The sequence below is a fragment of the Petaurus breviceps genome, unplaced genomic scaffold (genome assembly GCF_028583685.1).
Source record: "Petaurus breviceps papuanus isolate PSGF00001 unplaced genomic scaffold, PetGlider_PUasm1.0 90925, whole genome shotgun sequence".
NCBI lineage: Eukaryota > Metazoa > Chordata > Mammalia > Diprotodontia > Petauridae > Petaurus > Petaurus breviceps.
Genome location: NW_027187380.1, coordinates 8,211,498 through 8,226,307, shown reverse-complemented (window position 1 = coordinate 8,226,307; position 14,810 = coordinate 8,211,498). Strand labels below are relative to the sequence as shown.

Sequence of the window (14,810 nt, the reverse complement as noted above, 5' to 3'; positions counted from 1 at the left end):
CTAGGCTATTTCTTCTCTCTCTATTCTCTGCTTTAGTGACCTCACCCCAGCAGTAGACTCCCAAATCTATTCTCCCCAGAGCCCCAGTCCTGTATTTCTATCTACTTGCTAGATACCTATTCCTGGAGAGTCCATCAGAATATCAAATTCAACAAGCCTGAAACTGAATTCCTCATATTCCCCTTTAAACTTGCTCCTCCCACTATCTTTGTAAGTGGTACCACCCTAGTCACCCCAGCTTGTAACCTTGAAGTCTTCATCTTCAACTCTTTCCTGCCTCTCACCCCATGACCATAATCAATTTCTATGTCCACTCACTGATACCTATGAAATATTTACTCACAGCTGGTATTTTTCCACAAAACCAACTCTAACTAAAGTCCTCATCTCTTCTCAACCAGTCTATTATAACAGCCAACGGCTTCAAAGTGTCTCTCATGATATATTTGAGCTCCAGGTCATCATTTCTCCAACCTATCTTGCTACCCAAATAATTTCCTAAATGTACCACTATGATCATGTCTCTCTTCTAATCAAAGACCAATTGCCGACCCTCCACAATTCATTTCCAACCTGTACAGAGAAAAGAATGCTATATTTGAAGTGCAAGGAGCTAGGTTCAAGTAATGGCCACTTACTACTACTCAGTGTGACCTTATACAAGACAAAAAGCTCCCTAGGGTTTAGTTTCCTCATCTATAGATAAAGGGGATTACACAACAAATGATGTCTAAGGTTCCTTCCAGCTCTAAATCTACAATCCGCCCTTTCATATATTTCATATTTCAGTAAAACTAGAAAACTATCCATCTTCAAGTCAGTTTCTTCAATTACAAAATGAGGTAAGTGAGCTAGATTACCTTAAAAGGTTCCTTTCAACTCCAAATCTATGATCCTCTATTTGTCCTGCACTGTGCCATCTTTAAGCCTTTACTCATGCCATTCCTTACTTGGAATATAAATCCCCTCTGTTCTGTCTTCCCGTAAAGCTTATCTAAGACCACATCTCCTTTTCATCTCTACTACTTCCCCAGATGAAAATGAACTCTCCTTTCTTAAATTTCTAACAGAACTTGAGCTGATCTTTCCTTATCATCTAGAGTGTTCTCCCTTAGAGACAGGAAAAGGGACTAAAATTGTGTTTTCACTGGTATAGGTAGCTCCAAGTGAGGAAACATTAATGATACATGTTAGAAATATAAGTATTTACACAATGCTTTAAGATTTGCAAAGAACTGTACAAATGTTAGGTCATTTTATCCTCCCAGCAACAATAGATGGTGGATTATTATTTGTCTTATTATTATATGTAACTATTATTATGTCCATTTCACAGTTGAAAAAACTGAGGCACACAGAGGTTAAGTAACTTGCCCAGAGTCATACGACTAGGAATTGTGTGACCAGATTTGAACTGTAGGTTCAGCACTCAATTTGCTGTATGTGCCCCATAGCTACCTCATGTTCTACTTATGTTATATTCACTTGCGTAAATGTCATCTCCCTTCCTACTCTATATTAGAATATGAGTTCCTTGAGATAAAGGGACATCATTTTTCATATTTCTGTCTCCAGAACCTAACACCATATATCTTGCATAATATGCCAAGTACATAACAATGTTTCTTGAATTAAACTGAACAGTTTAACTGAAATTATAAAACAAATGTTTTCTGCAGTCCTGGCACATGTACTAACCATATGCTAATAAAAAGAATTACCTTCACATGCGCAATTCATTGCAGGAAAAAAAGGTGAGCTGTACCAGACATTTGAAGTTCTTTTGGGTACATTTTCAAAAAGCAATTACATCTTTAAACTAAACTCTCATGTTTCTCAACAATTTTAAAGAAAACATAATTTCCAAACCACCCACCAAAAGGAAAATAATATATAAAAAAGCATCCAAGAAGTTAGACAAAAAAGGGGAAAGTAAAAATAAAACCATTCTGAGTACAGCCTCTACAAAGTACTTTTTCATTTTCCAATCCACTTTAGAGAGCTTAAGAGGTAGCTGTTTTCTTTAAAGTTCCTACAACTTGGAAATTATTAATTACAAACTAACATTAACTAATAATAATTCTAAATATTATCAACTGATTTTAATACAACAAAAATAAATTGGAGGATCTGTGGATTGTTACAATCTCTTATATTACCTATAATGGTAATTTGACCTGTACTTTGGACTACAATTCTCTCCTCCCTTCCAAATATTTATTTTACAACTAAGTTATGTAGACTCTTGAGAACATATTTTATATTCCTTAGAAATTGGTGCCCTACAAACAAGCGGTTTGTGGTTATGAGTAGGTAATTATTAATTTGGTGAATAATGAAAAAGTTAGTATTGGCTTATTACTATCCAGTTTCTGTTGAATTCTGAACAGTTCTAATTAATAAATAACAGCAACTACTCTAAACTAAAAGTAAAATCCCTTGGGATGAGATTGCCCTTCATTTTCCATTTTTAACTAACAATAATCCTCAGTATCCCTCTGGAACCACACAAAAATGCAACTAAAGTAATACCAATTGTGGCAGCAGTCTGCACCATACTAGTTAAATCCATTCAATCCTTTGTAGAAACATACCTTACCAATAACGTGAGTCAAATCCCATTATAACAAATATTGGCATAACAAGCATCTCAATTTAACAAAAATTCCCAAAACACAAATGGGGTTCATTATAATGGGAATTAACCTGTTTTAGCTCAGAAAAAAAAAAAAGGCTGTACCTAACATGTTACCCAACTAAATTTAGGCAATAAGTTAATGACAAACAATCAAGAAGTATTTAATAAGCGTCTACTTTGTGCCAGAACTATGCAACGCAACTGTTCCTGATCTCAAGAAATCTACATTCTATGGTGGAAGATACATATATAAATAAGTACATTTACAAAACAATGATGATGATAAATATCCCTGGAAGCTCACTGCATCTGTAGACTATTTCTCACATTGGTAGCATCTTCCACCCCATGGCCTCTTCCTCCAATAGCCTGGTTCCTCCCACAACCCCTATTTTAAGGAAGAGACACAGACCAAACATGTCTTCATTTCTCTCTAGGCTGCAGTCCTGGACACATGGGACAGAACTGTGTCTTATCAAGCCTCCTCATGGGTATTTTCATCTCCACCACCTCTGCCTTTCCAGCTTTCTCATGTGTTGTCTTTCCCCACTAGAATATAAACTCTTGAGGACAGGTACTGCTTTTCTTTCTGCTTCTATTTGTATGCCCAGGACTCAGCATAGTGCCTGACACATAGTAAAGTGCTAAATAAATGCCTGCTGATTTGACTTGACTGAACTAGGGTGGTGGTCTTGAAGTAAAGGGAAAGGGATGGATACAAGAAGAGCAAAATAACAAGATTTGGTAACTGACTGAATTTATGGAGAGAGGGAAAGAGCCAAATGTGAAGGTCATGAACATGGGTGACAGAAAAAATGGTGGTATCCTCAAATGAAATAGGAAAGCCTGGAAGCGGGGTGGGTTAGGGGAAAAGATAATGAGCTCAGTTTTAGACATGCTGAGTTTAAAATGCCTACAGAATATCTAGTCTGAAATATTCATAGGCAATGGGAGAGTGTTTGGAGCTCAAACACTGAGGAAAGACTCGGAATTTATGTAGCTCTGGGCATCACCTTCTGAAAACTGATAATTAAACCCACTGGAACGGATGAGCTCACCAAGTAAGAGTGTGAAAAAAAGGGTACAGAACACAGTTTTGGGGTACAATCAGAGTTAGGGGGTGTAAAATATATGATGAAACAACAAAGAATACTTAGAAAGAAGGATGTGACAGATTGTCACAAAAACCAATAGGAGAGAGTATCCAGGGAAGAAAGCAGGGATGGAAGGAAGGATAGAAGGAGGAAAGAAGAGATGGAGGAAGGGAGAAAGGAAGGAAGGAAAAAGAGGAAGAGAGAAAGGAAAGGAGGGAGGAAGGGGGAGAGGAAATAAAGAAGGAAGGAAGGGAGAGAACTTTCTTCTCATTTTCTTTCGGATGGTTTCTACAGCATATTGCTAGTATATGGTCCTTGGAACCCACAGAATTTTCCACCTTCCCACACCAATACCTACTTGTTTTTCAGAACATCCAATGTTGTATTGACCTCCCTATCTTTTACTGGTAAAAAGTTATAAGGGTAAAACTGTTTGCTTCCCTTTCTCAGAAGGATTCCAGCTCTTAGGCCTAATGTTTTTAATGGTAATGTTTTTAATCCACATCTGAGTTTCAGAATGACCAAAAATCTAGACACACATCTTATACTCTGCCAGTTTTGCAAGAGAATCCCAATATAACATTTTAATGGATCTGTGATTTGGTCAACATGGACACTCCCATGAAGTAAAGGAAAGGTACACGTCATAGCCCATCCAATCTTTCTTATTCTATGCAACTCTTGTCTATATGCTCTTGGAAATTTTCAAAAGGGATCAAAACCTTATTTTCTCTAATCCTCCTGATACTGTAAGGATACCAATCTAACATAGGGGCTGTCCATCTGTTATCCCTCACTCATGCTGCATCTGGCCCATATCATTTTACAGTTACATATCTCTTTGACGATGTCTTTTATACTTCACATGTACAATTCATCATTGATAATACACTGCAATTTATCACTGCCATGAATCTTTCCACTGCCCTTTGGGCAACCCTCAATTTTGATACCTTGTAGACTATGGTTATTCCATGATTTGTAGCTACATTGGTGTCAAAAAAAGAAATGGCATTTTGTTTCAGAAAGAAACACAGTTCTTTCTGAAAGCACTATGCAATTTTCCAAATGCATTCACTCTCTCTATTCCTTGATTCCAAGCCCAGTTCACTGTCCTTTTACAATGTCTAAGAAAACTATACTGAATGATCAGAATGGAATGATCAGAATGGCTGTCCATCCAATTGAATGCCATAGTTTGGACAACAGGCCTTCTTCACTCAATTACTTTTTCCTGTGTGGAAGCTAGATAAAACTCTTTCAAATATTTATGGATCTCATTTACATAAATGAACTTTTGCTTCATCTAATCAGTATAATATTCATAAACTGAGGTATATGGTGTTCAACACAACAATTTCTCATAATTTTACAATGCTTTATGGTTTGCAAAAGGCTTTTCTCAAAACGCCCCTATGAGGTAGGGATTACTATTAAGGAAAGTAAGATTATCCCCACTTTACATATGAGGGGAAAAAAGTTAAGTGACTTGTTCATGTCACACAGCTAATAAATATCTAAAGAAGAATATGAAAGTAGGTCTCCTGACTCCAAATTCAACACTCTAGCCACTACTTCAAAATGCTCCACCACAGCACTCTCAAAAATCAAATATTTTAACAAAAAGTCAGAACCTACCATATTTTTGTTGCCTACCAACAAAGGACTCATTTAGTTATTCCACAATGGAACACATTTTTCCCATATTTATTATATCCATCCAGAAAATAAAAATTGACATTATGGTACAATGGAAAAATTACTGGCTCTGAAGTCAGACTATCTGGATTTAAATACCATTTCTGATGCTTATTCCCTCTGTGATCTTGGACAAATCATTTAACCTCCCTGGGCCTCAGTTTCCTCAGTTTTCCTCTGAGGAGGTTGGACTAGTTAGTTTGAGGTCTCTTCCAGCTCTAGATCTATGATTCTATAGTCAGCCAATGCAAGGTGATAAATTTCCCTGAGTAACACAAAATTCCAAACTCTCTAACACAGACATGAACTAGAATTCCTTAATATTGTTTTCTTTTTTAAAGTCAAGAGTGAAGATGGTCTCAAGAACAAGTACATATTTAAGACATTTTTATTCCCCTCCAGGATCAGGTTTTCAATTCACACACATGGCTGTCTCTCAGAGCATTATTCTAGCAAAAGTGTAACAATCTCCTTAAATAGTGAGAATTAAAGGTTAAATTGCTAAAATCAATTAACTATGAAAAATCCTAAACCCAAAATTTCCTAGCTCCACCCAGTAACTCACATCATTTTAAAGTTGTGTCATTTCCCAATAGCCTCTTCCTCTCTTCCCCTGTTGGGAATACACCCTTATAAAAAGAAAAACAAGGAAAGCCAATGAAACCAGCAAATGTTTCTCTAAAGAGAAGGGAGGTATGCACCATTTATTTTTCTGAATCAACACTGAACATTACAACTAATCTGAATTTGGCTATCTTCTGGTTTTATTTTCTTTTGGAATTCTATATTCAGCTATTGCTTTTTTACCTTCATTTCTGGGCGGATCTCTTTCTCTACCCCAAAACCAGTAAACCAACCCTTGTAAAGAAAAAAACGATTCCACAAAACTAATCAATAATCAGCATTCTGAAAGTACATGCATTATTCCACCCCCAAAGCCTTCCAATTCTGCATAGAGAGACAAGTACAATTTCTCATCTCTAACCAACTATAATTACAATTACACAGCATTCAATTTACTTTTTTGTTCTTTCCATTTGCACTGATGTAGTCATCATTGTATGGTTTTTTCTGCTTACTTCATTCTGCACCAATTCATGTCTTCTCATGCATCTCCGAATTCTTTATATCAAATATTGTTTATGGTGTAGCAATATTCCAGTATATTTAGGTACCACAATTTGTTTTAGCAATCTTCAATCAATTGGAATTTACTTTGTTTTCAATTCTCAGCTACCACAAGTGCTGCTATTAATACTTTGTTCTATGTGGGACCCTGTCTTTGACCTCTTTAGTTGTGAGATCACTGGGCAGGCTCACTTTCATCACTTTTTAGCATCATTACACATCAGCTGGATTAATTCACAGTTCCAACAAGTGTATTCATTTAACTGTCTTGCTGTAGCCTCTCCTAAGTGTCAATTATATATATATATTTATAGTCCTGGAGTCTTTTTATATACTATTCTCCTGGCTCTGCACCAGTTCTTAAAAAGTCTTCCCATGCTTCTCTAGATTTCTGACTTTTCATATTTTCTTATGTTATGATATATTCTGATTTTGATTTGCATTAAATTGATTCACATACCACATATTCCAAATCAATGGAACATCTACTTTGTTCCCAGTTTTTTGTAACTACAAAAAGAGAATATTTTTATGTGGGGGTTCTCTCTTTCTTGATATATATAAACAATTGACTACTTATTTTAACTATTGATCAAATATAACAAAATTCCAAACCAAAAGAAATTGAGTCTTTTGGCATTCTATGTAATAAGATTTGCCCTACAGTGATAGCAAGACCAATATAAGCAAAAACTGCTTTAAGTACATTGCTAAAGCTCAAAAATCTATGCCTACTTAATAACTGTGTTTTCAAAATACTGGACATTTAGGGGATGTCCATCAACAGGGGAATAGATGAACAAGATGTGGTATGCGAATGTAATGGAATACTTTGGGGCAATAAAAAATGATAAGCAGACAGCATTCAGAAAACCTGGAAAGACCTATATGAACCAGGAAAACATGGTACACAATATCAGCAACATTGTGTGATAATAAACTATAAACAACTTAGCTCTTCTTGGGAACACAATGATCCAAGACAAGTACAAAGGCTCATGATGGGAAATGCTACACACATCCAGATAAAGAACTGAAGGACTCTGAATGAAGATGAAAGCATATTTTTTCCTACTTTTTAATTTTTTTTCCTTTTGATCTGCTTCTTCTTTCACAATTGACTACTATGAAAATGTTTTACATAACTGCACATATATGTGTGTATATATGTATATGCACACACACATACATATAGATCCTATATCAAATTGCTTATCACTTTAGAAAGAATGGGGGGTGGGGGCAGCTAGGTAGCATAGTGAATAGTGCACTGGTCCTGGAGTCAGGAGGATCTGAGTTCAAACCTGGCCTCAGACACTTGACACACTTACTAGCCGTGTGACCTTGGGCAAGTCACTTGACCCCAATTGCCCTGCCCTCTCCCCTCCAAAAAGCAGAAAGAAAGAAAGAAAGAAAGAAAGAAAGAAAGAAAGAAAGAAAGAAAGAAAGAAAGAAAGAAAGAAAGAAAGAAAGAAAGAAAGAAAGAAAGAATGGAAGGGAGAGAGAAAAATCTGGAACTCGAAATCTTTGCAAAAAATGAATGCTAAAAATTGTCTTGACATATAATTAGGGAAAAAATACTATTAAAAAAATAAACTAATAACTGCCTTTGACAAAATTAAACAGAAGAAAACCTGTATGTTGACTATTTGGAGAAGAAATAAAGGTATGTTATACTTTGTCAGTGGTGACCTTTACTGACATCACTTTTGCACTTTACATGAGACAGCTAAGGAATCAGGTATATTTCAAAAACACTACATTAGATCTCTCCTAACACTAAAAATAAAGAGCACTAGGAAATCCTTAAGAGTACCAAATGTTGCCAAAGCTTTCTTCTTTTAGTAATAATTGTTAATACAAAATTCACTGGAGAGGACTTAGGTATACAAACACAAAATTTTAATCTGTGTTGGTCCAACATCCATAGCTAAAAACATAATTATACTTGGACTAGATGATCTTTAAGGTTCCTTCCATACTATGACTAGACTGATGAGTCAATCCAACAACATTTATCAGGCACCTACTCTACTCCACTAGGGGGCAGCCAGGTGGCTCAGTGGATACAGTGTGGGGTCTGGAGTCAGGGAAGACCTGAATTAAAATCTGTACTCATACACTACTAGCTGTGTGACCTGGGCAAGTCACTTAACCCTTTTTGCCTCAGTTTCCTCATCTATAAAATGAGCTGGAGAAGGAAATAGCAAACCACTCTAGTATCTTTGCCAAGAAAACCCCAAATAGGATGTCAAAGAGTCAGACACAACTAAAACAACTGAACAATAATAATTATGTTCCAAACACTGTGCTAAATGCTAGGAATAAAAAAGAGACAAAAGACAATTCTGTCTTCCAGGAGCTCACACTCTAATGGGGGAGACAATATGCAAACAAATACATATAAACAAGTTATATATGGGATAAATAGGAAATAATTAACAGAGGAAAGGTGACAGAATTAAGAGGGGCTGGGATAGGCTTTCTTATAAAGGACAGAATTTTAAATGGGACTTCAAAGGGTTTGAGGGAAGACTTTCCAATTATTACAGAGACCCAAGAAACTCCAGGGTAGGGCAGTCAGTCGCTAGTGACCCACTCTTTTAGCCAACAGGACACAAAAACAAATAAGTGTTCAGATGTCAGAGACAAGAGCACCAGGTTGGGGAATGGGGGGGGGGGGGAGAGAATAAGTATTTATTTAGCAACTACTATGTGTCAGGCACTGTGCTAAGCACTTTTAAAAAATATGTAGATGTATATAGGTATCTCATTTAATCCTCACAACAACCCTGGAAAGTAGGTGCTATTATTATCACCATTTTACATCTGAGGAAACTAAAGCAAACAGATGTTAGATGACTTGTGCAGAGTCACACAGCTAGTAAGCATAATAGTTTGCGTTTGAAATCTTGTATCAGGTACAAGACAGACAACAGGACTTTCAAAGTCCAAAATGACAAAGAACAAAAGCATAAAGTTTTGAACAAGATTACCCTAAAAACAAGTGTTTCTCCACTTATCTGATTTATAATAAGTAAATTAAAGTGTATTATATACCTATTTATGATCAAATTCAACTAACATTAAGTACTGACTCAACAAGGCATTATGATAGATTCTAGGGACGCAAAGATGAAATCACAGTATCACTCAAGGAAGCTCATAAAATAATAATGCAAAGTAGAATATGACCTAACAGTATTGTCAAGAGATTCAAATTGTTAGAATGCAATTTCCTTGTGAGTATATATTGTTTCATTCATTTTATTTGTATCCCTGGACTACATGATCTCTAAGGTTCCCTCCAGCTATAACATCCCATGACTAAGACTGATGAGTCAATAAAACAACATTTATTAAGCACCTCTTACTATGCTTCACTATGGGGCAGCTAGGTGGCACAATGGATAGCGTACAGGAACTGGAGTCAGGAAGACTCACTCATCTGAGTTCAAATATGGCCTCAGACGCACTTACTAGCTGTGTGACCCTGATCAAGTCAAAGAAGTGTAGCAGACACTTAAAAAATACTTGTTGACTGATTGTTTCTAGTGGGCTGGGTGGTGGGGAAGAACATGAGAGAAAGCTGGCTTCTGACTTTGAAAGAAAGCACTTCAACAAGCAAGGACTGGAAGGGAGAATATTCTAGCTGTGAAGGACAATGTTAGCAAAGGCAAGGGGGCGAGAGAAGATAATCATCAAAGAATGGTCAGTTCAACTTGGATGAAATAAAGTAAAAAGCTGAAAACATTAAGCTAAATCCAGACTATGAAAGATTTTGTCAGGCTATGAAGTCTGCCTGTAATTTGATAGGATATAGTGAATTAATGAGGATTTTTAAGTAGAGTAACAGCTGTGCAGCAGAAAAATTAATCAGATAGTGTAATATTAATGGAATTTAAAGATCCCCCTGTATTGGCTTGGTTTTTGGATTGATTGTGTTAAAACCCAGAGCTTGTGAATCCCACTTGTGGGATGGACTTGTTTACTTGAAAAGAGAGGGTTGAACTGGGAGGAGCTGGTGACATAAATTTAGAGAGACACAAACAAAGAGAGAGGCAGAAGAACTTTTTGGAAGCAGCATCTTGGAGCAGAGAGAGACAGAGAGGATTGCTGAGGGCCAGTTTCAATTGCCCAGGGCTTTTGAGAGCTGCCACCCAGAGCTGCCAAGGACTGAGGAGATGGTTATGGCTGTTATGCTGGTACTTTGTCTGTTTTAATGTTGTTTTGCCAGATTTGTTCACTGGTGAAAGACAGTCCTGTTGTTGCAGAGGTTCTGCAACCTGGCTGTTGGTTCAGAGCTCCTGAGACTGTTCTGCAGACAGAGAGTGAATTGTGCCCACTGGTGAAGGCCAATGCTGTTGTTGCAGAGGTTCTGGAACCTGGCTGTTGGTTCAGAAGCTCTAAAGAAGGATTTTCTTGTTGTATGGTTACAGAAATCCTGGAAGAGGGTTTTGCTAATGTTTTCAGGGGTCCTAGGACTGTTCTGCAGACAGAGGATGAATTAATGAAGACACTGGCAATGTATCTTCTGGCCTTGCTAAGCTTTGTCTCCCCAGGAACAAAGATTGCTGAGAACTTGCCTAGGATCAAGATGAAGAAAAGCCCTCTCTTTGGGTATTAAATGCTGTGCTTAAGCTAGTTGTAACTCTGGGATAGATTCAATTGTAATCCAAGGGTGGGGAACTTTTGACTTTTTGTGCTCTGTGATTGAACAAATGAATGTACTTTACTTATGATTGGAAACTAATCTCTTTACTTATGATTGGAAACTAATCTCCATTTGAGAAAAGGGGCTTAGTGGTTGACTAAATGAATGTACAGCCTAGGGGTGGAGTAGTACTTTTGTACTTTTTTGTACTTTTGTCACTGAATAAAATGGAGAGCACCTATGCTGGTATTTTGAACCTTGGGAAGTTGCCTTTGCTTGGCATTACAGGCAGTTGGTCATATGTTGTTGTCTGTCCTTCATTCTCGAAGAAAACCATGATATCATGGAGGTGATCCCATGACAAGGGTAAACTGGATTTAAGTGAGGAAGAACTGTGCAAAGTCAACAATCTCACTTTCTCCTCTAGAGCCGTCTGGGTCCAGTGGGGATATATAGATTAGGAAGATTAGAGATGACCCTGGAAGCAGTGGAAGAACTTGGGCCTTTTTTAAGTTGAAGGCTTTAATAAGTCAAAAATAAATAAAATATCAATGGGAAGGGAAGACCCTCAGGGTTTCTGTTCAAAACAGAAACAATTGCTATTTACATTTACTCTAAGCCAATCAGGGACAATCAGAGCCAAATACTGACCAGGTAGGGCTTGGCCACAGACCTGCACGCATATCCTGGCATCACCTCCCTGATATCGAGGGCCTCCTCAAGGACAACAACAACCTCTGTGAGTAGAACCAGGATCTGCCCCAGTAAGGACACAACTGGAACTAGCCAGTTAGGCAAAACTGTCTTTCTTTCTTCCTTTCTTTCTTTCTTTCCCTTCCCTCTGTCCACATCGGGTAGGGCATCAATACCCTTACCTGTGGGTGATGCGGCCAAAGGAATGTAAATTCTGATTGCTGAAAGCTTTTTTTCTTAAGGATTAGGCTTAAACCCAAAACAGACTGTCATATGAAGGACAAACTGAAAACAAAAAGGACTACAGCAAGTAGAAAAAGCCAAAGGTAAATTACAAGAGACTGAAGGGAGGATGATGAGTAAACACTGGAAACCAAAAAGGGCAAGGTAAAGTGAACTGACAGGATCTCATATGTGATTGGATATGAGGGTAAAGAGTGGTAGACTCAGAATTGATGATGATCCAATTAAGACAAGTCAGAAGTAACAATAGTTTTAGGGCAGAAGATAATTCAAATTCAGGCTTGGAAAGGTAGAAATATTGCCTGACATGCCAATAGGTAAGGATGGCCAGCAGACAGTTGGAAATACGAGATGCAAAACCAGAACATCAAGGAACAGGTAGGTAGGTCTACAATGAAGTTACAGATTTAGAAGTTATCTGCTCAGATGATAATTAAAGCAATCCAAATAGAAGAAATGTCAAAGAAAAGATGGCCAAGAAGAGAGCTTTTAAAAAAAAGCACCCATACTTTACTGGAATTTAAGACTCCTACTGACATGGTTGTTGTCCTTCATTCTCAGAGAAGACCAAAATGACATCACTGTGCTGGAATCAAGTTTCAATGTGTTTGACTGTGGCTAATTAGAACAATACAAGCTCAGAATGCTCTACCACAGGTCTAGCACAAATAACCTGTGTGAACATTTGGGGTGGATTCTCTAAATCTGCAGATCCTTTGAGCTGTTTCAATGGAATCTCTTTGAAAGGAAAAAATAATAGGTATATCCTGAAAAATAATATTATATATATATATATATTTCACTTGAGTTTTATACAAACCAGATTTTTTTTGTTGGGGGACAGGTAAGGGGGAAAGTACAGCATTCAAATCAGTGTAATTAGAATTTTATTGAATTATTCCTACAATATTGTTTTATTATAAAGCAAAAAAGACAGTTATAGATCATTGGAAAGAGATGGAACAGAATGAATTCTAGTTTCCCAACATTTCAATTCTATACATTTCAAATTGTGAACTTTCAAAATTTAACTAACCAATTCAAAGGCAACTGCAAAAAAGGTTACCTTTGCTAACTTCAATAATGTTAAAAACTGACTATTACTATTCCTTCCCTAAAGCTAATTATCCAATTTTAAAAATCAACTTATAGGCATCAAAGATAACCCCAGGATTGGACAACAATCAATTATCCTGACTTCATTCTCTCTTATCTCTTAAAATCAAATTACACCCTGACAAAATTGAGTCAGCAAGTCTTCCCAATAGATCTGCCCTTTCACTACCACTCCCACAGACTTCAGAAAAAAAAATGCTGCCACAAGCAGCTGAGAGTGGAATTTGGCCCAAATGATACATGTTTACTATGACTGTGATTTAGAGGTTGAATCAAGAGCCAGAAGTAAAATTCTTAGATCTATTCTTACTAGTTAGATAACCACAAACTTGGTATTTGGTTGAATTTAGATTTCTCCACACAAAGTGGGTAATTTTGTCATTTCCCCAGATTCAGCTACTATCTCTATGAAGAGGTCACCCAAAACTTTATCTTCAGTCTTGTCCTCTCTTCTAAGATCCAGACTGCACAAATCCGGCTGCTTATAGGTCATCTCTGACAGTTTCATTGTCATTTCTGATACAAAATTTCCAAAACCAAGTTTATTATATTTTCCCATAAAACCATTGCATAAGAATAAGAGAATTTCAGCTTTGCAGACACCGCCACCTGGAGTCCTCATCTTGGTTCCATCTGCCCAACGCCAATCCCTGCAGCCTCTTCCTCTGCCGTCGCACCCAGCCCCTGCAACTGTGGCCATGGCCAATCCTAATGAGTGCTTTGACATCGCTGTTGATAACGAGCCCCTGAGCCGGATTACTTTCGAGCTCTTTGCAGACAAGGCCAAAGACAGCAGAAAACTTCCATGCTCTGAGCACTGGAGAGAAGGGATTTGGTTACAAGGGATCCTGCTTCCACAGAATCGTTCCTGGGTTCATGTGCCAGGGTGGTGACTTCACACGCCATAATGGCACTGGTGGCAAGTCTATCTATAGGGAGAAATTTGCTGATGAGAACTTCATCCTGAAGCATACTGGTCCTGGCATCTTGTCCATGGCAAATGCTGGACCCAACACAAATGGCTCCCAGTTTTTCATCTGTACTGCTAAGACTGATTGGTTGGATGGCAAGCATGTTGTCTTTGTCCAAGTGAAAGAAGGCATGAACATTGTGGAAGCCATGGAGCATTTTGGTTCTCAGGATGGCAAGACCAGCAAGAAGATCACTATCGCCGACTGTAGACAGCTCTCGTAAGTTTTTTTTTTTTGTTTTGTTTTTTTGTCTTAACCATCAAACCATTCCTCTGTAGCTGGAGAGAGCACCCCCAAATCCCATCTGCTCTTATACCCTATAATCCTTGTGCTCTCACTTGCTGCAATTCTCTTTGGATTTTACTTCCTTTTTCCTTCCACAAGTCTGGCTGGACAACAGAGTTAAATTCATGATTATGAAATAAAAACTAAACTACAAAAAAAAAAAAAAGAATAAGAGAATTTCAGATTTGAAATAGACCTAAGTAGCTTACTACCTAGTTGGAGGTAAACAAACTATGTCCCAAGGGCCAAATCCTGCTTGCTGCCTGTTTTTGTGCAGATTTTACATCTTA

At 37.5% G+C, this 14,810-nt stretch overlaps 1 protein-coding gene and 1 pseudogene across 4 annotated transcripts in view; one reads left to right on the top strand and one right to left on the bottom strand.

Moving 5' to 3' along the window:
- Nucleotides 1–14,810, bottom strand: part of TLK2 (tousled like kinase 2) — a 188,758-nt gene that overhangs the window by 153,976 nt on the left and 19,972 nt on the right. The window lies entirely within an intron of this gene.
- On the top strand, nt 10,105–14,689 carry LOC138152450 (peptidyl-prolyl cis-trans isomerase A pseudogene; annotated as a pseudogene).